The sequence below is a fragment of the Phasianus colchicus genome, chromosome 9 (genome assembly GCF_987193195.1).
Source record: "Phasianus colchicus chromosome 9, bPhaCol1.hap1.1, whole genome shotgun sequence".
Taxonomy (NCBI): Eukaryota; Metazoa; Chordata; class Aves; order Galliformes; family Phasianidae; genus Phasianus; species Phasianus colchicus.
Genome location: NC_143444.1, coordinates 24,627,472 through 24,648,477, shown reverse-complemented (window position 1 = coordinate 24,648,477; position 21,006 = coordinate 24,627,472).

Here is a 21,006-nt window from a genome sequence, read left to right as displayed (position 1 = left end):
GATTTAGTCTTAGTCAGCTTTACCTATCTCAAACTTCCATAGCCAGCCCAAACCACTCACCTAGAGAGGGCCTACACAGAGCAAGGAAAAGAAACACTGACTTCGCATTTACTCTTCTCTATCAGTACTGAAAGGAGGGGCAGCCGATGGGCATGCAGTCCTGTAAGATGTTTTATTCTTGCTTCCTTACTCCATTAACCCATGTGATTCCCTTTCCCATTATAATGCTCCAGATCCAAAAGTCCTCTGGGGTTTGAAGGAAGATACTGACGGAAACAATGACTCCTCCACAACAGAGAAAACGCGTAAAACAGAAAATATGCAATCCTTCAGTCCTCTATTAATTGATATCTAATTTCTGCGAGCAAGAAATTTCCCTCACCGATGTCTTGGCACAAAATTATCCACTATTTATTTATTTATTTTTATTTTTAACTCTACCTCAGTCAAAGAAATGACCGTGTGGGCTGTGAGCTGATGTGGTGGGTCTTTCTAACCCCACCCTCACTCACGCAGGAAATCAGTATTTGGTTTTGATGTGAAGGATCTTTTCATGTTTCCCCTGCCAGACATGACCCCAGATATTCCTTTCTCCAGTAACATTCCCAGAGAGGCAATGGATGTGAGATCTGTTTTTCGCACATTCGTTAAAATGTCTTTTTTCATCTTTTCATTCTCTTTTCCCTTTTTTTAGATAGAGCTCAAGGGGATTTGCCTGAGGACCAAAACGCAAGATCAGTTTCTGAACTCCATACTCAGAGCACAGCCCTTCACAAAATCCTTTGTGACACAAAATGCAAACAGCGGCTGAAGGAGTGGGGGGAGGAGAATAAAAGCAACAATTCTGAAAACTGAAAGCTCTCACAATGTCCGTAAAACAGCAGTTTCAAGAGAGTCAGAGTCCCAGCCAAGGGAGACAAGACACACACATACATACACAAAGAGTCCTGGAGACCACGTCCAGAATGATATAATTGGTTTGTAGGCACACTTCAATCGCCCCTTCGTTTTGAAGACTGGCATTATTTAGCTTAATAGAAACTCAAAGAAAGGAAGGCGGAAGTTAAATGAAGTAACCTCCCACCCAGCCCTGCTGTATTATACTGGCTTCCTTTATGCTGGCTCATTTGTACCTATAGAAATTGTTCTCAATGACACAGGGACCAGGGCTTATTATCAATAAAGAACCTGACTTGATCATAATCACCTATTACCACAAATGCTACTCAACAGCTTCTATTTAAGAAAAAAAAAATCCTTTTTTAACATAATATTTGTCACCAGTGAACTCCAATGGAAATACACATACTGCAAACATCTGCTTCTGTGCACAGCCACAGCCTTTGTGTCATGATTTCAGAGGAGGCCTGAAAGGCTGAGTCCAAGGTTGTTACCTGGAGACACATTATTTAAATGAAAATCTTTAATACACCATGTCAGAAGGCCATCTTCAGCTGTGTAGTTCCAGGGAAGTGGAGGAACTGCACTGCAGAGAATTTGGGTTCTTACCTACATAAAATAAACACTGTCAATGCCTGAAGGTCTCAAAAATAGTAGTGAGTTTCTTTTTAACAATCCTCAGTGAGCTGTTTCAATAGCTAGACTGCACATTGCATCTCCCTGCACTTATAATACAGCTGCTTTATGTTGGCCTTCTAACTGTTCATTATTTATATTTCTGTAATAAGAAATGTATGGAAACAAGTGACCCTTTCAAAGTGCCGATCTGTTAAAAGAAATAGCAAATAATCCCAAAGCCGCAGAGACTCTTCTATTGGCACAAGAATGGTGGCCCTTAGTCATTTCAGGCCCCAAATGAGATAACACTTTGAAACAACATTCATTAATGTTTGAAATCCCAATACAGAGCAATTTAATTCAACTGGCTTTGTTCTGTAGAAGAAACCTAAAGGGGAAGGAGGAAAGGGTAAAAAGACAGCTTAAGTCATATAAACTTCCACCGAAGAACAAATCAAAACATCTGAGGTTCATTCAATAGGGCTAACTGGCCTCAGTGAGAAGAAGACAAACAAAGAAGCATTGTATTGTTCCATGGAATGAGGTTTTTCCAGGAACATCCAGTCAGACGCTTTCCAAGCGAACACCATGCAGCTGAGAGTAGGTGGATTTGAAACAGTGCAAGATCAATAAAATCCAGCTTTCCATTTCACAGGAAGTCGACTGTTAAAACAGTAATGTACTTGTCCGTAGCATGTAAAACAGAAAGGCCACACAGAGGTTGGGGTTGGATTACTGCTGAATATGTCTTAACATGGTAAATACATATTGAACATCTTCCCTACTCCACCCTGAAAGCCTCAAGAGCCAAGCAGCCCAAGCTTTTTATGCAAATGAACATGTATAAACTCCAATAACAGGCAAAACCCAACCACCTTTACCAAAAGAACAAACAAAATCACTTTCTCTGTCAACCTGGGAGAGAGCTTTTCAACACCACATTTTGTCACTCTGCCCTTAACTCCCCAGGGCTTAAATGCAAGGGGACCAGAGTTGGGTCAGTAATGGGGAATGTTACTAATGGTGCCCTGTCTCAACAGAAGAGGGGTAGATGGAGAGGGCTTCCAGTGTGAAACAAAGCAGACTCTGCTGATCATGGATGTCCACTGTTTGGGGTGTTTTTTTTTTTCCATGCAATTTCTTCTTCCTGTAATTATGGATGAGTCTAGATCTGAATTAAAATCTTTGATTCAAATCATTTTTCATGCACCAACAATGATCCAAGGTCCTGAGTGGCTCCTACACGGGATGTGAATACATAGGCAGACTTCTCAGATTGGAAGAGATGACTGAGTTGGAATGTGGCAGAGATCTGCGGGACCCTAAGTGATCTGTCCATAGCAAGTAGGAATGAACTGTTTGCTCTTCTTTCCAGCACAAGGCCTGAGAAGCCAAAGAAACACCAAGGAGCCAATATAGAACATACAAATGCAAACAGATGTTCTCTAAGTATCTGGTGAATCAAAAGAACTCCATACTTGGCGTGTTCCGAAACGTACATGGGTTCAATAAGTAATCTAACAAATTATTCAGGAAAATTAGAAAACAACAAAACTCCTTAAATACTAACCACCACCTTGATCTGATGTTGTTGTTTGAGTCAAAATCCTGAAGGCTACAAGAGCGATGCTGAAACATGCCACCAGATGCTAGTTTTCCTTTGATGTATTCTATTGATCACAATCAATGGTCAAATAATAGGCTATTAATGAGACAAAGAGACCTTTGGCATTACTCGACATAACTGATTTTACATTATGAAAATGACCACAGCAACTGCCTGTATGTATTCCTGGCATGCAACAAACATGAAGTAATTTGGATTAATTTAACCCACCTAGAAGGAGGGTTAGCTAAGCCAAAGTGCCTCACCAGTAACCAAAACACATATGCACAAGATTATCTCAAGATGGCCACTAGAAGAGCTGCCAAGACCCGTGGGATTGACTCTGTATGGTACAGAGATCACACTGCCTCCAGAGGATGAGTTCGTCTCTAGATTTGATCACCTGCCTTAGTTTCACAGAGATCCCAGCAAACTGACAATGTTCCAGCCACAATCTGATCTTTAGCAGTGTGTCTTGCAGCCAAGACATCACAGGGATAATGCAGGTGATTCTGAAGAGGCTCTGACTTACCCATGCACTGGTTGCACCACTGGTTTCAAAAAGATTTTGGAAAGGAAAAGATTTTCCCAGAGAGATAAAAGTGGAAATCAGATGAAACTCTTCAGTTCTACTCTGTTGGACTGACAAAGCCATCAGCTTTCTGAGTTAATGTTTACATATCCCAGCTCAGGCACTGAGCTCACAGTCAGCCTAACCTACAGTTTCATTACCAGCACTTTACTTAGAATTGCTCCAACCACTTCTCAAGGACGCATTGCTACTCTAGCTTTCCAGGTTTACTGCATGCCTAAGTGTTCTTGCTTCTGAGGGGATTAAGCAGAACCTCTCCAGAACTTCAGGGCATCATTATTTTCTTGCTCTGGCAACAGTGCTGCAAGGGATCTAAGCTAATGCTGTCAGTCTCCCACAGGAATGCTGTTGTGTGAGCATCTGCAAGTAATTAATAAATAGGAAAGAGGCAAGACAGAATGGTTTCAAGTTGGTAATGAAGCTCCATTGGACACTCTTGGGTTGTCAGAACATTTATGATGATGCTCAGCCTTCTTATCACTGTTCGCTTGCCTTTCTAGTATATGGAGGTGAACAACAGCCTAAAGCATAAGTGGGAGTGATCAACAGTCCCAGAGGGAGATGAAGTGACTGATCCTTCTGTGTCACCAGCCAGGTCTGCAAGAGTTGCTTGGATCTTCTTAATGGTAAGGAGAACCAGGTGCTCATTAGTCAAAGATGTGGCTGATATTCAACCAACAGCACACTGGTTGAGCTTATAACCTGTGAATTTGTCTGCTTGCATTAATGGCAACGGGACCCTCAAGCAGGGCTGCAGGAGTTAGCAATTTCAGCTCAGATGGATTTTTGCAAACTCCTTGTTAGATTACTTGACTTGTCCTCCAAGTCAGATTTGATCCTCACCTGGGGGCAGTGGAGCAGTTCAGCTGGCTAACGTGGAACCAGGCTAACTTACACCAGAGGAGGTGGTGAGGGATTGAAATAAAACCAGCATTTAAAGCAGAAACCTGATTTTCTCATAGAGATGGATCCTTCAAGGCCTCTGTGGAGGAATTTCCACTGACTTCAGCACACAAGGAGAGCTTAGAGGAGCAGACCCCTGAACCTAGGTCAAAGCAATGAACGATACCCAGTTCTGCTGTAAGCGACATAAATCAGTCACATTCATTCCAAACTAGGCCCTGCAGCATGACCCTTAGCCAACCTTTCAGTGAACCTGAGATATGGTTTTCAAATTTGTAATGAAACCTGAAACTAAGTGATTTTCACCTGGTTCTGGCTTTCACAGAAAACATTTCACAGCAAGCTTTATTCCCTAGGTGTGATCCCCTAATTTCTTTGTTAAATTCAACCAGTTCTTTGAACCAGGAGAGCCGAGGAATAACCTGAAGACAATTACCTGAAATGCATTAAATTCTGTGTAAGAATATGAGGTCATCAAGATGGATGTGTTCCACGGGGTTCCCTGAGGAATTTTCAAGACATTTCATTTCAAAACCATGTGCCTCAAAAAAAAATTAAAAGGATAAAACCTACATTAAAATTTTCTGCAGGAGTTTCCAGAACCAATAGCACCACCAAGTTGTTTCCTGGGGCAGGATGCAGCAAGGGAAGATAAAAGTAGTCAGTGCAGCATTCAACAAACGTGAAAGCTAGTCTCATCAGGATGGTGTTGGTCTGCAGAATTTCCTTATCATTGGAACACCAAAGTTTAGAGTGGGTTCTGTGGCATTAATTTGGGAAGCTCTACTTCAGATTACCTGCTAGCAAAGACTTCCTGAAGGCTCCTCCTGAAGAAGGTCTGAAAGGTCCTGTCTAGCTGAAACTTCTCAAAAACGTTGCATAGATCTAACATGGATGTACTTGCCACCACATCACATCTTTAAACACCTAAATGACTTCAGACACCTGGTGGTAAACCAAGCAAAAATTCTGCTGCTATAGCAATCAATATACAGACTGATAAGAATGCAACCCAGAAAAATTAATCAGCAGAGATGCTCAAGAGCTCCCGAAGCTTTGTGTCCCCTTTTGCTCTGCAAAGATTTGTTCAGTGAGGACAACGTAACCTACCACCCTTTGAACCAAGAACCCACATGTGTTTTCTTTCACATTCAATTTCTAGTCAGGTAGCATTGCCTCACATTTGATAATACTCTTGCTATAAAGGATACAAACCCATGATTTACTCTGCGAAAAGCATAGCTCTATCTGAAAATAGTCTAGGAAGGATATAGCGTCATACCTAACACTACATTAAATGCAAACTGAGAACCTGATATATTTTAGGAAAATTCAGCACACTCTAGACTAATAAACATTTTACAATATTATTGCACATGTTCATTTCACTTTGTACAAATAATCATTCCCTTCACATCTAATAAGTCTGCTTGACACATTTGTGGCCTTATAAAAACACCTTCAAGGGCCTTGTTTGGAGGCATTGATCATTTATTTATACAAAGCTCAAAGACAATGACTAACGATTTTGATGGTATAAAAGTCTTCAACTGTGATCTTTGTCTTGCTGTTTGTTATCTCAAAACTGTAAAATTATTTAAAGGAGGTTTTATTTTAATGAATGAAAAATGGCTTTTTTTTTTCCCCTCTGGCAGCAGCATCAAATCAATCAAGGCAAAGACCAAAGCTGATTGCCTGCATTTCTAGGGCTGGAAATAAAGTGCACTCACAACTCTAAACCCTTATTTGCAGTTTGTTCTGCCCACACAATTACTAGAGGTGCCAGTGGCTGGCAAAGCACTGACTGAAAATTAGGCTTCCAGCTCTCACTCGTGGGGACTTTTGGGGCAGATTTCACTCACTCTCCAGATACAGAGCTTGAACTGACCTCACCATAAATCAGAGATAACCAGTGTAGATGAATAAGAGTACCATAAGCCTGAAGTGCTTGTAAAAATGAGCACCCAAAGCCAACGCCCCTTCCTCATCTCTCTCCTAATTGTGGTACCCACCTTCATTCTTGCCTCTCAGAGCAAAACTTGGCTGCCCATCTCTGGCTGGCTAGATCCGCAAGGAACACGAATGTAAGCAATATCGTACACACTCATGAAATCACTTGAATTTTGAGTGGTAAGTACATTTAATCTGCAGTGACGACTACTCTATGGCATGCTATGACACAGCAGTCCTGTGCTGACAGAAGGGAACAGTCACCAAACATGGCATTGCTTTTTTTTTTTTTTTTTTTTTTTTTTAAATCAAGCTACTAAAATGACAACATTTTCATTAAACTCATGATAACTGATCTATGCTCCAGAGTTAACCAAAAGCAGAACTTCTACTCGTTATGACCTCAGATACATGTAAATTCAAATGAGGTGCCAGGGAAATATGATAGAAATAGGAGAATTATAAGCACTTACGTAACAATACAAGCATTCTGAAACTTGGTTTACAATTAAAATGGATACATAATTAACCGTACTTTACTGAGCCCAGATTATGTTCAAAGCACGCTGAAGTAGATTAACAGATTTACAGAAACACGTTAACTGGTTGTACAAGAGCAGGTTTCCCCCCAAGCCAACTCTCCATCATGCTTTGTTGCCACTGCTTTTAACATCACATGATACCCTACAGCAAAACACAAAAACTAAATGCCAGAAAATTTTTTAAAAGTGCTAATCTTGGAAGATCTCTGAAAATATCCTTTCTTGGCCCTAGGCTAACTCAGTTTTCCCTTCCTTCCAGCCCTAGAGCATATCTAGCTTTCTGCTCCAGATACATCTCTGAGGGTTAGAGTTGCAGCACCTCAAAATGAGGTTAACGGTTGGGAAGAAGACTCTCCTTACAAAGATGCTCCTGTGGATACCCTGAGGGCTGCATGTGCAATCCACCTCGGTTGTATTCTGGCTTTCTTGGCCAAAAAGCACCAGCTGGGACCACTCCAGGGGTGCATCAGACCCCCTCAAGGTGATGCTTCCCAAGGATCTGGTCCCTCAAAACCCCCTCCTCTCACTGTGCTCTTGCAAAAATTCACAAACGCTCATTCTAGCAGGCAGATCTGCAGCTCTTAAGGATCTGCTCTCACTGTGTGTATTCAGCTTTCTTTTTTGTGCTTGCACCCACTTTCATTTCTATTGGAAATTTACCAGAAAATGTACAAAACCCTTAAACCACATTAAAACCCATTAAACCTGAGATTAATTTAGTCTTAAAGGTTAGCTCCATTTTCTTACCACTATTTCTGTCTGCAATCTGTCTTCATCAGACACTAATTAATAAGCAGACACAGCTTTGGAAAAACTGCCTTTAATCTTAGGAAAGTGTAAATACTCATAGTTACTAATGCAAAGTCTCACTACACAATTCATCAGTAGATTGGAACATATAATTTCCCTTTATAACAGCTTACTGATTTAGAGGACTAAAAGCACAGGTGAAGCTGAAAAGAAATATTACCTTAGAAGTTTAAAGCATTTTGCTTTATTTTTTCCTCTCTGCAGTGCCAAAGCAGTTGTATTTTCCTAAGATGTTTTCATTTTTTTTCTCAGGCGACGGGATTAGATCCTTCAGTGATTTACACCGAGAGCCTTTGCTTGAAGTCAGGGTTTGTTACTCCTGATTTACAATGGTGAAAGTCATTTGGGGATTAACCCTGTCCAGAGCTGTGTACAGAAAGGGGGGTCTGTGACAACTAGGAGGTAAAATATTGCTCTCCAAATTATATTTTTAATGATCGCTTCCTTTCATAATGATGCAAGATTATATACTGACTGTGAAGAGCTATTTATATGCCATGACTAAGATACGTTTTCATCAAACATTTTTTTCTCATGCCTAGAACTAATTCGTGTTTGATTAAAGGTTTTCTATGCATTTACAGGAAAAGATTATTCAAAGTTGAATTGCTTTTCGCAACAAAACAAAACACAAAGTTTGTGAGTATTGCCAAAATAGTGGGTTTAAATATATCTCTTTTTTACTCTGAGCATAAGAGTGGGGATTTCTTAAGCAATGCCATGGTGGCAAACATAGATACGCTTGTGGCTGGGCTAGGACAGAGCAATGGCCCAGCAGCAGATGACAAATGGGAATCTCTCATACAACTTCAACCTTAACCTGGACCAGAAATTGTCATCTGTGGGTTACAGTGAGAACCACAGATTCATAGCACATAAATAGAAAAATATTTAAGCACGTACACCTGACTGTCAAAATGCAGCAAATTGTTTTCATGAATCGTTTCTGGTGTGCCTTGAAGACCTACAGTGGCGGCCATTCCATCTCTTCCCCAGGCAAGCTGTTCTGACAGGTACTAGCTGTACTCTGCTTTGGGTCTCTTTTTGCATTTTCTTGGCAAAACAGTCTGTGCTGGTTTATCTAACTATATCTGATTGGCTGTGGAGCCTGGAACAGTTTCTTTCTTCCTTCAAAATGACAAAGATTCATGGAGCTAAATCACGTTCATCTGGCCAGACCATCCAGAAAGCATCGGTTTACCCTTCCACCAAAAGCAGATTGATAAACTGTAGACTCCTGTATGCAAACAGGCTTAGATGAGCTGAGGGTAAATCCCAAATTGCTCTCACACACATTGCCTTCAGAGACCCTGTACCTGGCCAAGTTCTGGAGCTCTGGTCCAGCTGCCTTCCATCACTTTCCCCAATAAATTGGGGAAAACAAGATTCATCCCAACTGATTCCAACCACTCAAAACAGAGGGGTCTAATCCAAACTTATCCCCCAAAATAGACATTGGAGAGAAATACGTCCCACCCAGCAAGTTCGTTACTTACTCTTGGATAATAAGGATCACCCTGCAGAGGTGCAGTTGCTCCCCACTGACTACATGGAAAATCTATATTAACCAAGACCATATGTCTCCAATTAAGATGTGCCTAAATATACATGAGACCATTGCAAAACCCTTCTGTGCCTCAGTTCCTCAAGCAACTGAATCTCCATGAAGACCAAAAAGGCTTAGAAAAGCAAAACATCCAACACAGCAATGCATCCAAAGCCTAAAGGGCAACACGTTATGGTGGGTCCACACAAAAACCCAAGATGTAGACAAGTCCCATCATTTCTCCACCTCCTGCCTTTCCACTCCTTTTCTCTCTTTCCGCTATCTCTATCATCACTCCTGCATTATGCTGAAGAAAACCACAATATGTCGAGCACATGGGGAAGAATTCCCTGCAGCAGCATTAGAAAAAATAGTGAGGTGGGGGGGGAAGCTCCTCTGAAAAACGTTTTAGTTATTAAGACACTTGGATTTTTCAGTATAAATAAATTTATTCATGAGAGCACTTAAGACAAGTTCTAAGGTTAACAAACACTGCACTATGCAACTCACAGCTGTGACAAATATTTAAGAAATCTGATACGGCATGCCTAAAAATTATTCATTTGCAGGCCTCGTTGCTTTTGAAGATCAACTGTTTTATTTGTAATTTTTGACATTTTCTTTCTTTTCCTGTTTGGCCTGTGAATTTGAAAGGGTTGTAAACACGTACTCCAGCTCTCTGCCTGAGGCACTGGGCTGTTGTCAGAATGCCAAAAAGGAAAAGGAAGCCAATAGGTCCTTTGGTACATACCGATATGAAGGGCTTGTAAAGATAGTATTTGTTTGTTTTTTTTGATCTGACTTTGAATCTGGCTGTCGTACCTACCCTTCAGGGAAAAGCAACTTTTAAATAAATGCTTCAAGATTGTGCAAACATTTCAGTAGTTTCGGAGTCCTAGCGTTCTGGGTCAGGGAAGGAAGAAAATACATGTCAGTCAATAGAGATGGAAACGATAAAAAAAATGGTTAGAGCTACACTCATAATTTTTCCTAGGCTGGGTGAAGTGTTCTTTTGGCTGCTGCATCGTGTGCCGCTTCACTCTTGTGCATTTTGGCCAGCCAATAAAATGCACTGTGGATTTTCTACATGTGCACACACACGCTTAGAAACATTAAAAATGCACCGTTCCTTCAAATTCATTACCCTTCAGCACCACGAAGATTTGCTCCAGTTGCTTGAAGAAAAACAAGCTTGCTAGCTTTTCTGTTTGTCCTCTGATGACTTCAGAAGGCTGTATCCTTCCACCACTTCATTTAATGACCACATTCCTGTATTTTTTAATTATTTTCTTTTTCAAAGGCGCTATTTCTAGCCAACACCCAAGGAGCTCAGCAGTGCACAGAGCGGTGCACAGAGTGATGCACAGAGCTGCATGAGCTGTTCCCTCTCATCTCAGGAGCTGATAAGCTGGAGGCCCAAGGAGCAGTAGGAAAAACAGAGGCAGAAGGAAATGAAATGTTCATTCAAGGATGTGGACAAACCAGTGCTAGATCTATAAATGCAAGATACATCTTCCAACTCTTTATCAGAGCTGAGTAAATCTCATTTGCCTGTTGCATTTCTTCTAACTCCTGCATATTTCAGCAAATTGCTGGGGTGTGTTGGTCCCTGTTGGCAGCCCCCACACGTGAATATACTGGAGGTTTGGGCAACGAAGGGAGAGAGAAACAGGACTGTTTGCGCATCCCAAGCATTTTTCCCTGGCTGGGACTTGCCAGTTCCATGAGCCCAACACTGACCATAAAATTCAAAGCAGCCCAGGTTGTTCCGCTACTGCTGGACCACCAGGCCAGCTCTGTAGTGTGCTCCTCCAGGAGAATCTTTCCACCCAGTAAAAACCTCAGGCCATTATTCCTTGGATGCTTAGCAGCACACTGCTGTCACATTTTCATGGCAATAGCATCCTGCAGGAGATGGGATCCTAAGTGGAGACAGTTCTGAGGCTGCTAGGCGTTTGTGGCACAAGATAGAATAGGATTTTGTTATCTGGCATCTCAAAGGTAACACGCCCTCTCTTTGGCCTGTAAGTGCCCCATGGAAAGCATCACTCCACTTCCATCCCCCTCATCTCCACTGCTGCACATCCATCCCACCAGTGGCTGGGGTTTGGGGGAATTTGTCTCCAAATGGGATCCAGATTGGAAAACGGATTAGCAGGAATAAGATAAAGAATTAAACCCAATCAGCAGGCGACCGCATTTTTAAAAGGCACAGATGCACACGATTAGCTTGCAGCATGTGTTCAAGTCAGATCTCAACATCAGAAATGGGCTGGGAGAAAACCTCAAATCTCCCAAGAACCCGTTGGGGGCCCAGAGCCATGCCTGGGAAGCAAAGGGACTCCAACAGCATTTTGACTCCCTGTCCTCCCACCCATCCCCTGGTGGGGAGAGGGCATCGCTCACCGCACACTCACAGCAGCTGGCAATCATTTCCATGCCCCCATCGCGGGCTGCAGGATGCGTGATGAAGTGGAGAAGTTTGAACAAAGTTGAACTCAAATATCACAGTGCCTGAATATTCCCAGGCTGCGTATGGGAGGAATGAGGGAGAGAAGCTGCTTTTTTTTTTTTTTTTGTCTCCTCCGCACCCAGGTCACGGAGTGAGTCAGGGGTCAGGGAACAGGGGTGATGGTCCTGCTCCACCTACTCCCCAGGCAAGGCCAAGGAGGGTGAGAAAAGCTCGGGACAGACTTCCCACCTCCAGTTGGAGGAGGCGATGGCTGTCTCATCGTTTCAGGAGAGGCTCCAGCCTCTCCTGGCCTCACACTGACTCAAGATCCATCAGAAAAGTAAATACTGCTGTATGACGGCACAGCATCTGCACACTATCAAGTTTTCCTGGATCTCAGGCAGCACTTGGGTTCACCAGCATCAGGGGGTGGTTTTCTACTGGGGAGATAGGAAAGGGGTGGGGAGAGAGCTAGGAGGGGACAAGGAAGGGATTGAATTCAGTAAAATAGAGCTCTGATTTTTTGGGAAGCCTTCTTTCACTGGCAGAGCCTCACCATCAAGTTCTTGTTGCTTCGACATTCGATACAGGTTCATGAGTTCAATAGGAAAACATGAAACCAGAAAGGGCCAAATTCTGACCCCAAGCAGGCAGGGAAAGCACTGGCCCAGCCCAGGGAGTGCTATAATTTAGCAGCCAGACCACCCTATTGTTTCTAGAACAATAAAATAATCTAACTTCTATAGGACTAAATTCTGAGCCCAGCACGGCTCCTTCCAATTGGTGACAGCAGAGTCAAGCTGTGGGGTTTGCAGTGCTGTTAGCGAGGGAGATCTGAGATATTAATTCAGAGGCAAAAAAAGCCAGCCATGAAGGTGTGGACATTTTTTCCACAGTTTTGCAGCTGAGCAAGTAGAGGTCAATCAAGAACCTGATTTCATGTGTGCAAAGGATAGATGAATCCATTGCGTTTTGCCACAGGATAGGCATGAACAAGGGCATTGCCACAGTAAGTTACAGCACTTCATCTGACACGTGGCAACTGATAAGTTTGCACCATCTTTGCCATGTTTGGTTATGTGGCATGAACTCTCCCCTCAAAGGCAGAGGTTTGTCAGCTGCTGTTGTGAGGTCTGCATGGTCATACATGCATTCATGGGGCCAGTGTGTTTGGGACCAGCTGCAGTCAGTGGATTTAAATCTAGGCACTGACCTCAAACACATCTTTCCCTAATGTGGGAGACTTTGGCAATTCATCATCTGCTGTTTTTTCCTCAGTTGGTTTTAATCATTTAACTTACATGGATATTATTGGGCACGATTAAAAGAAATGCTGAACCACATCAGATGAGTGGTATCCTAACGGTGCCTATCTCTCCTCACCAAGGGAAGTGGTGTTAACCAACTCTACAGACGCTTTTCATTTAGTCAAGTCAAGAGCAGAGGTGAATCACACCCTACATGTTCCAGTAAGTATTCTGAAAATCTTCTTGGAGAATAAAGAGGGTCCCTCAAAGGTTAAGGTTCAGCCCCAGTAGGCCAGGTTCTGTATCTGTGATCTTATCTCTCCATTCCATCTAGTCAGCCTTCGTTGAGGACCATGGAGAATCCCAAACACGTACTACCTTGCTCAGACTCACAGACATGATAAGGAGAGGGCTGAGCTGCCCCTGCTCCTCCTCTCCAACTCCCAGCCCATTCTCACCCCAAGGAAAATCTTCCACCTTCTGGAACCCAAGCGATCATTGCAGCCCAGCTAGTCAAATCCAAGATAAAGATTTGTTTAAGCTTTTTCCAGTGTACATTTTACTGCAGACATTGCTTTTAATAAAGGCTGGACCACAATCCTTTTCATAATGGCACTGAGCAATCTAGCAATATCCTCATGCACTTAGAGAGTGAGTTAATGAAGGAATAGGTTAATTGAAATCGACTTCAGTGCAGTGCATGAGCAGTTGAGTTGAAACATGGCATAAAATAGAAATGAAAAGAAAACCCAGCTTCTCAAACCAGGCTGCAGCTTTTTGGCCATACACGGAAAAGAATTATTATTTCTTCTTCGTCTTCTAATATGTTCAACAGTAAAACCACCAATAATATGAAAATAAATTACACCTGGGGCAACCTTATATTGCACTAACAGTCTGGCTCTGATTAGCCTTGCCTTTATCATGCATGCATCGTATTAGTGCGTTTCAAAGAATTCACGGAGAAATTCATACTTCGACCTTAAAACAGAGAGTAAAAACACAGCTGAATTTAATTACCCGCTGACCGCATGCACTGGGTTAGGTAATAAAATATAGAAGCAGTAAGATATGTAATGCTTTATTAAGCTATCTCAGATACAAGAGCATGCCTGGCAATTATGCCTGAAGGCTACTGAAGGCTACTCAGAATCTGCTGCGGACCACCCAAAGAGAACTAAACAGAACCTGGTTCTCACTGCACAGCAAGGACATCCATAAATAATACAGCTATATGCGGGCGAGGTGCCTCCTTGCTCCTATCTCCCTTTGAATCCATATGTTTATCAAATACACATTGCCCTGGCATCAACCTATTCTTCTCTGCCTTGCTCGAGACACGGCTTTTTAACACTTTCCTGATGCACTCTTAAGCCCAGCTTAGGCCACAAGTTTATGGACATTTAAATAAAAGTCAAAAATTAAATGCAGCCCAGAAATGACTGGATGAGAAAGGAATAGCCAAGCCTGCCTGCCCTCCTCATTCCTCTAAGGAAACCTTGGCCACAATTAAAACGGACAGAGGAGATGGGAGCCAGTCTGCAGATAAAGAAAATGTTCCAGCACACACAACGCATGCTGGTAGAGGGCTGAGCAGGGAGGAAAGAGAAAACAAACTCTATCTTAAGTTCAAAATTAACAGTTAAAAGGATTCCAGTAAGAGGTATGGGCTGTAAACACGGGGCTGACCAGATCAGCGCGTTCAGGCAGTAATTTTTGGATTACTCTAAACATCAGCCCTTTTTATATGCTTCACCCGACCTTCTGCTGCCCATAACATATAAACTTCGGCTAGTAGAATAATGAATAATGAAAAGGTTGTGATAAACAGAGAAAGAAAAGAAAAAGAAAAGAAAAACACATCGAAGGATACATTGCCAAGGAATTGTACTATAAACTGGATAACCCGACTTTATGAAGAGATTCACATTTTCAGGCCCCCATCCAGGCAAGGGGCCCAGGTTGTAGGTTTCCAGGGGGAAAGAGCTGCCTGTTCTCAGTGCTGTGGGGTGCTGATTAGAGCTGCTCACCCCAAATCACCGCAGCAGGGAAGGGATGAACTGCGGTGTGATCTGCAGAGATTGAGGCAGATTCCCCAGCTGGAGGGGAGTCTGAATCAAAACCTCACATCCAAACCTTCCCGGTGACCACCCTTTTTTCTCTTCTTCCATTTCCCTTCTCAGTTGTTGTTGGCTTCAACTACAGACAGTTTAGGGTAGGAACACTTCTGCGTGTGGCTGTGCCATCCCTGGAGACACCACACTTGGTTGGAGTCTGCAGTCTGTATATAAATATAATCACTGCCATAAGAATTGAATTAGAGAGGGATCCAATACTCACATCTAGCCCCTCTCACTTATAACCAGCTGAACCCAACTTATAGATCCCAGAAAATTTCCACCTCTGGCAATCTTCTCTCCTGTACTTGCCATGGAGGTCCACTCTTCGTTTCCTGTGACGGGAAATCTATTTCTCTGTATTTAGGTTTGGGTTTTAGCTTTTTTCTTTTTAGTAGGAGAATCAGTCCAAAGCAAAGGCCAACATTTGAATCAAAATCCACCCAGAAAAAAAAAAAAAAAAAAAAAGAGAGAGAAAGAAAAGAAAAAATAACCAAAGAAAGAAAAACCAACACCAAGTTTGGGTCACTTTTTCCTTTCCCACATTCCCTGGCTCTTATTCATTTGTTGCTCTTCTGCATTTCAAGCTATCTGGCCAGGATCAGAGGCAGACTTTCTTAAACATATTGTGGTGTGGTGTGAAAAGCTGCTCTAGAAGGATTTCTGGCCACCACACTCAGTGCAGGGTGAGTTGGAAATCCTAAAGTAGAGCTGATTCTCAAAGACTTCCACAGCAGTGCTGGAGGGGAATAAAGACCTCTGGATAAAGATCTCTGGAAAACTCAGGACCTTGAGAACACTCACGGTAAATCAGAGAATTATAAAAATTGGAAAAGACCTCTAAAATCATCCAGTCTGACCATCCACCTATCACCGATACTGCCCACTAGCCATGTCCCTAAGTACAGTATCTCCACATTTCTTGGACACCTCCAGGAAAAAAAGGGGAACTGAGACACAGCTTCATCAAATTGACATCTCTCTTGTTGGAAGAGTAGTCACAAGGGTCACAAATTGATCTGCAAAGGCCTTTAGCCGTGCTACCTGACAAGTATCCTACTCCACGCAATGCTTTTCCCAACATCTAGCTGGACAGACAGACAGAGAGCAACCAGGTACCTTGCCTACTGCTGATGGAGATGAATTCAGGACCCACCATTCAGACCCTACACCCTCACTCTGTCCACACCACAGCCAGGGAGTCTCCTGGGGTGCTTTATTTACCATAGGTTTCCTGCAATCTGTCCCAAGGGTTTCAGAGTGGGGGGCTCAGAGATAAAAAACAGAACCTTCTATGCCAGATCAGGAATTCTCGCAGACAACGCCTGCACCGCGTGCCCTCACAACAGGCAGCGAGGGAGCCCTGCTCGTTTGCATTCTCTTTATAAACAGTTGTTTATTTTATTATCTTTATTTGAAACAGATTATGAAGCAGAAGACTTCTGGAAAAATCTTTTTCATCTGACTACTATTTTTGGCAACATACAGGACAGGACTGAAATGCTCTTGTGCTCATGTTTGTTTATTTGTCTTCATCCCAAAGGCTGCAAATGGGGGGACAAGATGTAGTTGATGTAACTTTGGAGAGAGGCTGCAACTGTCCGGGCAAAAAGGGCTCAGGTGCATCACTTGGGGATGCCTGTGGCACTGCAAGATAGAACTAACCTTTATTTGACAACTTATTTTTGCTTCTGTACCAGTTTTCCTTAGAAAAGGAGCTCTGGAAACACTGCGCCAAACCTCTACTGCTAGCACTGACAGAGTGGCTCCTGCTGCAAGGAGCAGAAGACAACTGCGATCCTTCTATGGGAACCAGAAATAAATGGTGAAAAGACATCTTGAGAAGTGCCTCATTATAACACACTTAACACTGCAGTGTACTCCTCTGCAACTATTAAAAAAACCAATACAATAGTCAGTGGGTAAGATTTTTAAACAGCTAAAAGCCCCAATTCAACTCTGATATCAGAAGTCAGTGCGTCACAAGACAAATTCATTCATTTCAAGAGAGGATGGAGAACTTTACAGAAGATATATTAACACCAAAATATAACTATCCAGTTCTCTACATGTGCAAAATAAAAATCAAGGTCACCTCGTTTAAATTTATTGGTTATTTTTGTTAATGACTTTCCAGTTTACTGGTAACATTCAAAATCTTCCCCTTTCATTCCCCCATTTCCAAAATGAGGGGAAGAAACAAGAAGAAAGGCAATTTTGGAACAGAAATGGAGAGTTACTGTTCAAAGTAGAAGCTACCCTTTGAATTTCATTTTGAGAGAAAAAAAATAAATTATTTCCTGTAAAAAAAAAAAAAAAAACCCACATCATTTATAGAGGAAAAACCCTCCAAAACCTCAGACTTTTCCTCCCCGAGTCTATAGAACTGCAGAACCTGTCTTCATGATGTAGAACTTTTTTATGGGACATGAACACACACATTCGTAAGCCGTCAACAAGACTTTTGCACAACCTGCAGTGCCCGTAACTTCTCCATAAAATTTTCACTTAAACATTATTCATTGATCTGCTTGTAAACTTCCCAAACAGCACGTCGTCTAATTAATCATTTTTATACTAGATGCAATTGTGTGTTTAAGCTGCAGAATGGTTTGCTGTGGCTAATCACATCCATGCACTGAGCAAAGACGGAGCTGTATGACAATTGAATATGAAACTTTAATTATTCTATTCAGAAACAAAGTTTTCATTAGAGGATCCCAGAGCAGCTGGTTACTGTAATGATGTCCCTAGTGGAATTACAAACAGGATGAAAAGGGTTGGACAATGTTACTTGACTTACAGCATCGCGATGTTCAATTTGAAAGCCACGAAAAGTTGGACAAGATTCTTTAAGCTTTCTGTTTCTGGTGCCAAAATTCAGCTGGAGTTTGTTTTCACAACACTCTCCACTTCCTATTGTTTTGCAAAATGCTTTTTCCACCTTCTTGAAGAGACTGTGAAAACAATACACCTCAGAGAGAAGATCTGCTGCTAGGAGGAGCTACTGAGCTGAGCACAGACTGGATGTCCTCTTTCTATCCGGGCTACGACCATGTGGAAATACAGCCCCTCCATACCTTTTGAGGGAGCAGATGTAATGGGAGAAGGTGACACTACCATTAACACAACTTATTATGGCACATATTCACCTGACTGCACCCCTCCCTGAATCACACAAATGTGGATATTAACCATTCAAAGACGTGGGTGCAATTGGACTAGCTCCAATCCCACATCAGAGGCTGAGATAAAGATTTGATGTCAATCAGGGAGAAAGAGGAATAGGGGTGGGTCACTACTCCTTGCTTTATTGATCCCCAGCTTCATTCCATCAGCTGTGTGGGTCCGTATAACATCCTACTGCAACAAGTCCCATAGGTTCTGTCCTACACAAAGCTTCGTTTTTGCTTTAAGCCTACACCCAACCAGTCCAGCAGCTGTCCTCCTAGCTCCAAAACTGAGGCAAATTGCAAGTAGTCATTCCTCATTCCTCTTTTCCATCCTGCTCAAGGTTTTATTATCCTAATCCAAACCAAGAATTATTCCTCTTTCTCCTCAGGAATATTTTTTCTCTAAACATGAAGAGCCCTAGAAATACCAGAACTCTGTTAAACGGTAACAGGGGAAACAATAAGTTGAAAGAGGAATAATAATTAAAAAAAAAAAAAACCAAAAAAAAAAAAACCAGAACAACTTCCCACTCTATTACATTAAAATACACAAGTTCCAGTGACGCACCACCAACTTCCAGATGAACCTGCCCAGAGCCAACAGAGTACCAGCAGAAGCACCTCAGCATCATCCATCCTTTGTAGCAAAGACGGTGAAAAATGAAGTTCTCACCACCCATTATGTCCATCCTTCCAGGGAGTGGTCCTGGAGGACTGACAGAAGGAGGAAGGTTAGGAGGTCAGTGCAACATTCACTGTCCTGAAAGATCCATTTTCCTGCAGATTCTTTTATTTCCTGCAGGATCTTTTATTTGCATAACCACCTCAAGCCATACGTGTTAACGCCCAGAACTGGCCCTGAAATTTAGCTTCTCTATTCAATTCTCTTCTCCCATGTTGCCCTCCCTCCAGGATCTCCCTAACCAATTCAGGCTGTGGAGGTAGAAGTCCAAAGCCTGTTAGTAACATCCCAAATGTAAGCCCACCATGAGAAGGAAGGGGGGGAAAAAAAAAAAAGGAAAAAAAAGGAAAAAAAAAAAGCCTCATGAAGACATGTATCCTGCTGAGCCACCAGAGAAGCTCCAGGAACATCAAAAACAGAACCAACTCCAGTGAGTTCTGATGTGGTTTCAATTTTGGATTCTGTCATTGGGAAAGTAATCAGGTCAATCAGAAATGTGGTGGAAACCCAGCTGAGAACATGAATTACTGCACATTCTGGACCACCCAAGACCATAAAAAAAAATAAAGCCCTATATCCTAGTAATACTATAGCTTTTATCATTAGGGTTAGAATTATAGTTGCAGTGAAACTATGGAAACAATACACAACTGAAAATGCTTCCCATTGAAATCAACATTTATTTTTTAACGTGTATGTCCCATTTCTGTATAAAACTGCTGCAAAAGTTCAGTTAGGGCTGAGGGTCACATCCTCAACGGATGCAAATGTGGAACAGCTCCAGCGCTGGGAGGATTCAGCCCTTTGTTGAATTCAGTTCCAGCTAGAGACTGATTTTTTTCCTCCCTCAGTTTATAGAAAAATCTATTTGAGGCATTTCTGTGAGTAAGTGGATGAGATTTCTTTTTCAAGGATGTTTGGAAATGAGAAACTGAAGCACTAGAGAGGTCTCAAGATTTGTTAGTGTCCCTTTCCCCCAGACCCCCCTTCCCTTAAGCAGCTGTGAAAATAGTCTAGCTGGAACAAACACATGGATTAAAATGGAGATGTTTCACAAGTGCAACTTCTGTACCCAGACTCTGCTCACCAGCCTCGTTGAATTCACAAGAGCTATCATGTGAGAGAGAAAAAGGGAGCAAATGAAGGAGAAAACACCTTCCAGACTGTACAAAAGGCTTTGATAAGGCCCACTAACCCTCTCTACCACTTACAGGTTCAATGTAATCTCATAAAACAACAGGCCTATCTCCTCTAGATAAGGTAAAATGGGAATAATCCCACTCTCCTGTAGTGGAGCCAGCAGCGGATTCTAGCCCAGTTGAGGCCAGAAGCAGTCAGAGAATAAGGAACATGAGATATATGAAATGCAATGGATAGGTCAAAATGCACATCCTTTGGAGCCATGTTTCAGGCATTGGCATCATCCATGGAAGCTTCACCTTCAATTTGGTCTCCGCCAAAGCGGTCAAGGTATGTAACCTGGACAGTATGTAGAGTTGCACAAACAAAAATCAGAGACCCCTTTCATCCTCTTCAATGATACCCAGAGAGCTTGGAAACTAAAAGGGTTTTTACATTCAGAGTAGTCAAACACTGGAATAGGTTTGCCAGAAAGACTGTGGAATCTCTAGGATGGAGACATTCAAAACCCAGCTGGACAACATTCTGAACAACCTGCTCTAGTCTACCCTGCTTTGAGCACGGTAGTTGGAGTAGATGATCTCCAGAGCTATCCTCCAGTCTCAAGCACTGTGTGTAAAAACCTTGCCTTCATCCCGCTCTGGCCCAAAGTAGGCTGAAGAGCTCTCTTTTCTTTAGAATTCAGCTAAGAAAATTCTCTGAGAGCAGAGCTTGGCCAATCAGCAGTT